General features: G+C 37.8%; 1 long non-coding RNA gene across 3 annotated transcripts in view; it reads right to left on the bottom strand.

The window, feature by feature from the left end:
- Positions 1-654: 654 nt before the first annotated feature.
- LOC125414831 (uncharacterized) overlaps positions 655-10,492 on the bottom strand; it is a 42,389-nt gene continuing 32,551 nt past the window's right edge. For all 3 annotated transcript variants that reach the window (XR_015735246.1, XR_014997796.2, XR_015735247.1), the window contains exons 2-4: positions 3,798-4,083; positions 3,273-3,368; positions 655-2,608 (exon numbers count right to left, since the gene is read on the bottom strand). This is a non-coding gene — a long non-coding RNA (uncharacterized LOC125414831). The remainder of the gene's footprint in view (positions 2,609-3,272; positions 3,369-3,797; positions 4,084-10,492) is intronic.

The following is a 10,492-nucleotide window of genomic DNA, read 5'->3' as shown; positions in this document are numbered from 1 at the left end:
GGAGGAGAAAGTGTTGCGTTGCCCAGCACCGTGATGGCCTGAGCGGACAAGAAGATCCTCATGCTTGCCGGGAGCCGGCCGCCCTGGGCTCGGAGGAGAGAAGATGGACCTGTGGCACTGGGTAATCAGGCACTATTATGATGAGCAAATGCATGGTTTGCCTGATTCTGCCTCTGGAGTGCTCAGGTTAAAGACATGCACCTGTGCTCCTGGCTGTATAATTTTGCTTAAAAGATACACTGGAAATATATTAGTCTCTGCTCCAGAGATTTAGAAGAGAGACAAACAGTTCTTCAATGAAAGAAATCCATAGTCACAATACTTCCTGATATTCATGGTTTAGGGGATTAAGCTTTAAAAACTGCCTTGTAGATGATTGTGTATGATGATCAGGAAGCATATATAATAAATATCTTCATACATATGAGTTATAATTTATATAAATATGAATATAATCACACAATATATGCATACATTTATATGTCTATCTCTATATCTATCTATCTATCTATCATCTATCTATCTATCTATCTATCTATCTATCTATCTATCTATCTATCCATCCATCCAGGGAGTTTTGAATGAATTTGCAGCCCAGTTTGAGACCCAAAGATGCAACAATATCCTATCCTGTAACATAAAACATTAATTTTCATTTAGTTCAACTAGCTCTATTTTTGAAAGATAATTCACATGTTATCCTGTCTCTTTTTATCTTCATTCCTAATAAACCAAAGCACAACTTCTATAAACCATTGTAAACTTTTCTAAAATCGTAAGTTAAACTTCTTTATAAGCTATATATAGTATACCCTCAAATACATTGTTAAGCATTAGTATTGATAGTCATTAAATTGTGGTTGGTTTAATCTTGCCTTATTGAATATAGTGATTCACAACCATATCTCTATCAACTGTATTTATTGCTTTATCTATTTCTATATATTTATGGTTATGAGATTAGGAAAAACTCATCTTTAAATAAAATAAATTTGATCCAAAATTCTATTTTCACATGCACTTCAATTGTATATTTTTTAAATGTATTTATTTTACATCCTGACAGCAGTTTCCCCTCTTTTCTTTCCTCCCAGTGCTCCCCACACTTTCCCTCCCCCAACCACTCTCTCTTCCTCCATTTTTATTTCAAAAAGTACAAGCCTTCCATGGATATGAACAAAAATATAACATATCAAGTTGCAGGAAGGCTAAGCACCTCCCCTATATTAAGGCTGGGGAAGGAACCCAATATGATCAAATGCACATTTTATTATTTACTTTTACTGTATGCAATTGTAACAGAAACTTATTCAATTTGGTTCAGCTTAATAAGAGAGTATTTTTTCTGAGTCATAAACTTTAGAAAGTGGATCTGATTGCCCCAATACAACATTTTTGATAGATAAAATTGTTGGGGGGACAGTAGAGAGATAGGGACAGACAGATGGAAACAGAGGTACAAAGAGATTTGTGTCCTGTGATAGGTCAGTGTTTTGTATTTCTGTCAATTCCCATTTTAGACATTGGGCTTCATGACAAAAGTCAAAACTAGCCAAAAGAAGATAGACAGTCGCTCAAGTTATCTATAATGCAACCTCTGAGAAACAACTTTCATCCTTAAGTCTGATAATGACACATAAATATATTTCAGCAAGCAATAAATATTGATACATTTCTCTTCTGCTGTATGCTACTGGCCTAACTCAAATGAACACCTAGAAGAAATACCCCTCCTATTTTCCAAGGCCCAGAGCACCTAAAAAGGGTGCACAGTTAACTGAGTTAGTTAATCTGTGAGAACATCTACAGCACTTGCTTTTGTGCCCTCCTGGCCACATTTCAACCTTTCCCATCCGGAGCTTCAGACCTCCGTGTACAGGTGGAGTGATGGGACCTACAGGTGTAGATTCTGACATTACTAGGAGACAGTCTCTAACTCACTGACCCTCTGGCTTTTACAGTCTTTCTGTCCTTCCACAATGTTCCCCAAGCTTTAGGCACTGAAATTGTTTGTAGATGTACCCACTGGGACTGGGCTTCACAACTCTGTCTGTTGATTGGTTATAGATTTCTGCAGTGGTCTCTGCTACAAACAGAAGATTCCTTGAGAAACTGTGAAGACTACACTTATCAGCATAAGGACAAATACTTACAGATTGTTGTACTGGTTGTATTGGTTTAGTAAAATAGTGGTTGTGGATTTTCCTCAATAACCATGACTTCAATAGCACTGAGTAGATAGATTCCCAATACAAGGCATAGTGACCCTCTTCTTGAACAGGTTTTAAATTCAATTAGTGTGCTATTGTGCCATGCTGGTCATTGGTGTGGCTCATAGGTATCATAAGTGAATGGGACTATTGGTTGCTTCCCTCTTTTGGAAGTTTGCATTGGGCCTTCTTGTACCATGAAAGTTAGTACTCAAGGAAGAGGTATAAGATAAACAATTATGACATCAATGAATATACCGAACTGGATAGACAAAAGTCCATGAGGCCTCAGGCCTACACAAGGGGTTACAGGCAACTGAGGAAATCTGGGAACAAGAGATGTGGCCTTCTCTAGGGAAGAACACGCCAACTGGTTGTCCAGTGCCAATCGGTCAGCTCTAAAAACACAATACAGAGATCATTATATGACTTAAACAGTTTATATTTATGAATATATATCTATATACATACATATATATGCATGAAATTTAGAAAAAATATATATGTATATATGCACACGATAACAATTATGAAAATATGGCCATGCATTTGAAGGAGAGTCGGGATAAATACATAGGAAGGTTTGGAGAGAGGAAGGGAAAAGAGAACTGTTGTTATTAATTATAATTTCAAAAACACAATGAAAGAAACTTAAAAAAAAGTACAGTGATCTATCCCATAGTTATATCTACAGTACTTTGAAATCCATCACATGAATTGAGCATAATGGACTTAACATCTCAGACACTCCAGGTGGGAGAGGCGAGATACCCAGTTTTCTAAGTAAGAGTTATCTCCTGTCACCTTATAGAAAGCACAGGGAAAATAAGAAAGTGACAATAGACATGCCACTTACAGCCAGAGCGCCTGGGAGGCAGCTGCTGTATAAACTGTTTCTGACACTCAGTTATGACCTGCTATGCATCAGTGCTAGCGACCAAGGCCCTGGCTGTAAACATGTTCCACCAAGCCTCTTTATTTCTGCAAGCTCTTCCTGTTTTACACCCGATGTGTAATGCTGTTCTCAGGTGGCCCACAAGACAGAGTCAGGTAATTGCTCACCTGGAAGAGATGCAGCTGTGAGTGTTTCTCAAATGGTTCTCTTTGATTTCATCCTCGTCTCTATCTCAGACTTTTCTAGGATGATCTGAAAGGGTCCTTGATGAAAGAAGTTTGGAAAATTATCTACTAACAAGATATTAAAATTCTCTATGTAGAATAAAATGTGGACAACTATATTTATGCTGTTTCAAACTCCATCAAACATTCTCCCCTGATACTCTTTGGTAAATATGCTTTGGGAAATTATTCAAGAAATGGTAAAGTGGTATTTTCTTTTTTCAAATTAATTTAATTTTTAAATTTCATTTCACATTCCAACTACAGCTGTCTCTTCCATCCCTCCTCCTCCCTCCCACCTCACCTCCCCCCATCCCCACCTCAGCCCACCTCCCATTCACTCCCCCATGGGGAGTCAGCAAAATCTGGTACATTGAGTTGAGGCAGGAACAAACCCCTCCCCTCTACGTTAAGGCAAAAATAACAACCCACCATGGGGAATGGGCTCCAACAAGCTAGCTCATGTACCAGGGATAGATTCTGGTCCTACTGCCAGGGTTCCCACTGATAATTCAAGCTTCCCCACTGTCTTCCATATGTGGAGGGTCTCATGGAGGCTCCACAGCTGTTGGTAGAGAGTTCATGACTTTCCATGAGCTTGGCTCAGTTTTCTCTGTAGATTTCTCCACTGTGATCTTGACCGCTCTTGCTTATATATTCCATTCTCCCTCTCTTCGACTGGATTCCCAGAGCTCCATCTGGTGCTTGGTTGTGGATCTCTATATCTGGTTCCATCAGTTTTTGGATGAAGGCTCTATGATGACAGGTGGAGTATTCACCAATCTGATTACAGGGGAAGGCCAGTTCAGGCACTGTCTCCACTATTGCTAGGAGCTTAGCTTAGGTCATCCTTTTGGATTCCCGGGAGTTTCCCTAGCATCAGGTTTCTCCCTAACCCCTAGTGGCTCTCTCTATCAAGATATCTATTTTATTGCTCTCAAACTCCATCCCTCCCCACCTTGACCATCGTCTTTCCTCATGTTCCCATCCCCCTTCTCTTCATCACTCCCCTGCCCCAAATTTACTCAGGATATCTTATTCCCCTTCCCAAGGTGATTCATGTGTCCCTTTAAGGGTCCTCCTTGTTTCCTAGTCTCTCTGGAACTGAGGATTGTAGCCTGGTTATCCCTTCCTTTACATCTAATATCCATTTAGATATACAGTGTTTGTCTTTCTCAGTCTGGGTTTACTCAATCTGGGTGGATTTTCTAGTTCCATCCATTTGCCTGCAAATTTCAAGATGTCATTATGTCATTGTGTTTTTACAGTTGAGTAAAACTCCACTGTCTAAATGTACCACATTTTCTTTATCCATTCTTTGGTTGAGGGGCATCTAGGTTTTTCCAGGTTCTGGCTATTATGAATGATGCTGCTGTGGACATTATTGACATGTTCTTGTAATATGATTAAATATCCTTTGTGTATATACCCAAGAGTGGTATTGCTGGGTCCCGAGGTAGATTGAATCTCAATTTTCTGAAAAGCCACCATATTGGTTTCCAAAGTGACTGCATAAATTTGCATTCCCACCAGCAGATTAATAGTCATATTAAACATTACAGGGACATACATTTTAATGAAAAGTCAAAATTGATACCTAGGTCTCTACTTCTATGGATTCTGCATTGACAGATTCAATCAACTGATAATCAAAGATGAAGCTAATCTTTAATGACTGCTTTTTACTGAGCATGTTCAATTTTTCTTATAACTTCCTAAATAATGAAGTATGATCAGCATTTGTATGACTTTTATTAGTCATTACAAGTAATCCATAGGTATCTTAGGAGTATGTAGGCTATATACAAATGCTTTTTTTTATAAGGAACTGAGCATGTACTGATTTTGGTTTCTGCAGGGTGGACTAGAGCCCAGGCCCTGGGAATTCACAAGGAAAATTTGATGAGTAGATGAGAAAAAAAATGATAAGACAGAAGTAGATGAGACAGAAACTCCACTTCTTTGCTGTCCATCAAGACAGACTAACTTGCAGTTTATATTTGCATATGCAAATTAAAGTCATAAGAGTCCCAGAACAAAGCATAGAATATTTTTCAACATTGTTATAGATACTTTTTTGTTGTGACTTAGAAAACAATAAAAATTAAAGGAAAATTATAAACTAGACTTGAACAAAATTAGAAAAAAAATCTCCAGTCCAAAAATACAACTGAAGGCTCTAGGTTTGAGGGTGTTGGTAAGATGACTCCCTGGGTAAAGAGACTTGCTGCCGGGCCCGCAGACCTGAGTTTGATTGTCAGAACTCACATGATGGAAGGAGGGAACAGACTTCTACAAGTTGTCCTCTGACTACATAATGCATACCATGGTGCATGTGCCTGGCCTCACTCCCATAGTTATTCTTTTTAGAATTTATTATTATTGTTGTTATTATTATAATTATAATTACTACTACTACTACTACTACAGTGCTGAAAAAACCAGCAAAGAGCAATTGTAAAAATTTTAGTGTAGTGAGGAGCTAAACTACTTCGCGCACTACAGGAGCACAATTTCTGTAATGAAACTTAAGACAAAATAAAATCAGAGAAATCTACAGTGGTTATCATCTTAAGGAGAGACTAGCTTCACTGAATCAAAGAAAACACAAAGAGGCACAACAACAGATCATAGGAATGTTGGAGATAAAGAATGAAATAGAAATTACTAGGAGAAATACAAAGCAAACCATACCAAGCAAAATAGATCAGACAGGTACTATTTTTATGGAAAAGGTAAAAATAAGTTCAAGTTACTATAAATATGTTAATATTTTAAGTAGTATACAGTTAAATGGAATAATTTTAGTACATGGAGCAAACCAGAATATAAATAATATATTTAGCTATATAGTTAAATAGCTAAAACAAATCATATTATATTTTTATTGAGGAAGCTTCACAGAAACTCTCAAATCTTGTTTTTTACTAAAGGAAACATAGGAAAAGAATAACAGATCTGGGATCAGACAGACAGACTGTACAGACTGACCGAGAGCACATATATATATATATATATATATATATATATATATATATATATATATGTGTGTGTGTGTGTGTGTGTGTGTGTGTGTGTGTGTGTGTGTGTGTATATATATGGTGCTCAGAGGAGAAAACACATTTGAGTAGATCTCAGATTTACTTGTGTTTGCTTGTTTTGAGAAAGGTTTCATTATGCAGACCTGCCTTCCCTAGCACTCACTATGTAGACTAAGCTGATCTTGAATCCACAGAGATCGGGGTACCTCTGCCTCTCCAGTGCTGTGATGAAAGGCACAGGTCATCATGCTGGCCCTTACTTGAGATTTTAAGGATCATATCTTCAGAAAATATTTTCTGATCACAATAAAATGAAGTTAGGGCTTAGTTATTAAGTCAAATCTAATAGTCTTGGGCTTTAGTAAAACTCTCTGAATAATTCAGAGTTTTAAAAAAATGACAGGAATAAAAAAATAGTAGAAAGCAATAATGGACATGCTGGTCAGCAAAATCTGTGACATACATATTGGATACTACTTATTCTCCATGAAAATTCAACCATTTGCACTAGTGTGCCAACTGATGTCATTGTATAGGTCTTGTTTGGAAAGCTGTACTGTTGACATTTCATGGTCTTAGCTTCCTTTTCAGTGTGCAGAAGATAAAATCTTTCAGCAGACATCCTGGTCCTCTGACTTCTAACAAAATTCTGGAAGCTTTCTCTTCCCTGAGTCTTAGGTGTGGGGGTTGAGTTGCAAATGTATCACTTGGAGGTTGGTTCTATAGCCTGCTGTTCTCTGTATTTTGATTGGTTTGGGCTTTATTTTAATGAACTCTCATTGCTGTGAAAAGAAACTTCTTTGATGAGAGGTGAGAGCCAGTTATTTGTGGGTATAAAAGTGATTAGAATGCAGTAAAGAATTATAATGATTTAGCTAAAAGGAGTAGTAGATTCACTCCTAAGATCCATGACCTCATTAGCGATGGGTAGTTGTCTAGGTTGCCAGTACCAAGGAGGATTTTCCTCCTGGAGTGGGTTAATTAGACAACTGTTGGATACTACCAAGAGGTAAGTGCCACTCCTGCACCTTTAGGGATGCCTTACCTTGCTAATCATTGTTGGGGTTCATAGGCGTCACAGCTGGGCTGTAGGACTTTTAATTGCTTTTCTCCCTGTCAACCTACATAGCACCTTATTATATACTATGCAATCTAGTCCTCGGGGAGAAGGTTTCCAGGTCAGATTCGCCTTAATTCCTCCAATTGCTGTATCCAAAGTGTGTAATACCTTCATTAGTCATCAATAAGGTCTATATGCAGGATCTCACTTTTAATCCCAAGCTGGTATGAAACTCATGGAAATCATCCTGTTTCAAATTCTGGAATTCCAAAATTATAGACAAGACCCAATAAACCTAGCTTCATAAATTTTATGCAACATATTGATAGAAATTCTAGCCACAGTAGTCAGACAAAAGAAAACAAAAGGATACCACAATTCAAAACAAAGAGGTCCCAGTTTGCTAAAGGCATCATAATATATATAGAAAAGAATCCACCCATTTTTTTCAAGATGAGCTATCTAATTTACCAATGTTTCATTATGTATAAACAACACACAAAACAAGAAATACTGTTGACTATTAAAAGAAAATTAGTTGATGGTACTTTGATGAATTCAGCAAAACACCTAGTATAAGTGACTATTCATGGCTCAATCATACATGAAACACCTGTACTATGCCCTCCAAGGCTCAGATAGGGTAGAAAAAGTCAAGGAGCTGAAGAAAGATGGAGATTCTACAGGACATTGATTTCTAAGCACAGCATGCTTTGCTTTCTTGAGTTCACAGCAGTGGTGATTATCTTCACAGAATCTACAAAAATTAGGCCTCATCACTATTGTGTCATAAACTGAAGAGAGGAAAATGGGGCCCCAACCCTACTTAAAGACTTATATGCAATTAATGACTAATAGGTGATGGAGGAGGGTTATCTGTCTATTGTGTTATTTTCATTGGTCAATAAAGAGACTGCCTTGGCCCCTTGATAGGACAGAAAATTAGGTAGGCGGAGTAAACAGAACAGAATGCTGGGAAGAGGGCAATGGGGCAAACGCCATGGAGCCAGCCACCAGGTTAGACATGCTGAATCTTTCTGGTAAGCCACCACCTTGTGGTGCTATACAGATTATTAAAAATGGGTTAATCAAGATGTGAGAGTTAGCCAGTAACTAACTCTCTAGAGATAATGGGCCAGACAGTATTTAAATAAATACAATTTGTGTGTTGTTATTTACAGGGCTAAGCTAGCCATGCGGGAGCTGGGCGGGACAAAAAGCAGGCCTGCCCACAGCCCCTTACTACAAATAGGAAAGGGTAAAATATTTTCTTTAGTGGTGTAATCACTGTGAAGTTACCCATAGTCGTGTAAATAAATTTTTACTTACACTCTTATAAGAAATCCTAATGAAACTCTTTGGGTCATGAAAAAGGCAGACACACAGATAGACAGACAGACAGACAGACAGACAGACACACACACACACACACACACATGCAGAGAGAGAGAGAGAGACAGAGACAGAGACAGAGACAGAGAGGGCTGTTCTACAGTAGAAAGAGTGCTCTCTAGAATAGAAAGAATCAGACCAGCAGGGATGGCTGGAGGCCTAGAGAGGATGGAGGATAGAATATATCAAAATATATTCTATACAGTGTCTTCTTGACATGACAGAGAAGCTACTCAAATGAACTTGTAGCAGTAGTGACACCATGCTTAAGACCTGTGCAAGCCTAAACTTGACCCAATCATAGCATGGAATGGTGTGCTGGGTACAAAGTTCCACCACCATACCAGAAGCCATTGCCAATTCTTAACTGCTAGGAAAGGAAAGATCAGTTTTTTTCTGAAACTGTTGTCCCTCATAAATCAACTGTATTCTATTTGAAGACCACACATTCAATAACATTTGTGCATCACAAATTGGCCTTATCTTAACTGCATGGATGGGACACAAAGTCAATAGGAAGGGAATGAATCTATTAAGAGTTTGAGACTTGGAAAGGGAAAAGGATATAGTAAAAAAAATATGTTGTTCAAAATTCTCAAAGAATGAAAATGAAGATAAAATAAAATATACAACATTGGAATAAAGAATTTATTTACTCGGTGAGTGGGTCCCTGTAAATGCCATGTCCAGAAGAGGTTTTATATGCATGAGACAAGAATGAAATCTGTTTCAACAGTACTTACCTATTGGACAGCTTATTTTAGACATATTTAAGTACAATAAAATTTTGAAAAAAAGTTTCCTGGTAAAATCATTTCAATCCTATGCATACAATAAAGTTTAAGGCAAAGGGATAGGGGAGGATAAGATGTGGTCTGGGTTATACAGGTGACATAGAGTTCACCAAGCTAAAGTACTTTTGAAATTTGCCCTAAGGACAGAATCAAACAGTGCTCAAGATAAAGAACTAGGGATGAAGTGATGGTAGAGATTTATGTCTTTCCTGGTTCCACAGCCATTCGGTCCCAAAGAAAGCACACAGAGGTCTACATTAATCACAAACTGGTTGGCCTATTAGCTTAGGCTTCTTATAACTTATATTAGGCCATAATTCTTAACCATGTGGCTTGGTACCTTTATCAGTGAGGCATTCTCATCTTGCTTCCTCTGAGGCTGGGTCACAACTGCTGACCGAGCCTTCCTCTTCCCAGAATTCTCCTGTTCTCGTTGCTCTGCCTCTACTTCCTGCCTGGCTACTGGCCAATCAGCAATTTATTAAACACAATACAAGAAACAAATCTTTACAAAGTACAGAATCATTGTTCCACAGCAATGATTTGAGATAAAAATTCTGGAGCATTTAAATTAAGTCTGACCTTATAGATAGCAAAGGTTATTAACTACATTCAATCTATGTCCAGTCTTCTGGGTAGAAAACAGGTATACATATCTCTTTCATTGAAGAGACAAGCTCATATGGTTAACACACCAAATTCCCTAGTGTTTATTTGTGAGCACAAAAGCTTAATGCTGTCTACAAGAAACTGCATTTACTTTGGCCAGATTACAAAGTTATTGGCATATAATGAAAAATTTATGTTATTAAAACTGTTGAACCTGTGAATTTATTGTTATTTAATAAATTCTTATATTATGGAAACAGACAAATG

The sequence above is a fragment of the Myodes glareolus genome, chromosome 17 (assembly GCF_982192425.1).
Source record: "Myodes glareolus chromosome 17, mMyoGla1.1, whole genome shotgun sequence".
NCBI classification, from domain to species: domain Eukaryota; kingdom Metazoa; phylum Chordata; class Mammalia; order Rodentia; family Cricetidae; genus Myodes; species Myodes glareolus.
Note: the sequence above shows the minus strand (reverse complement) of the source record. Positions and strands in the feature narration are given on the sequence as shown.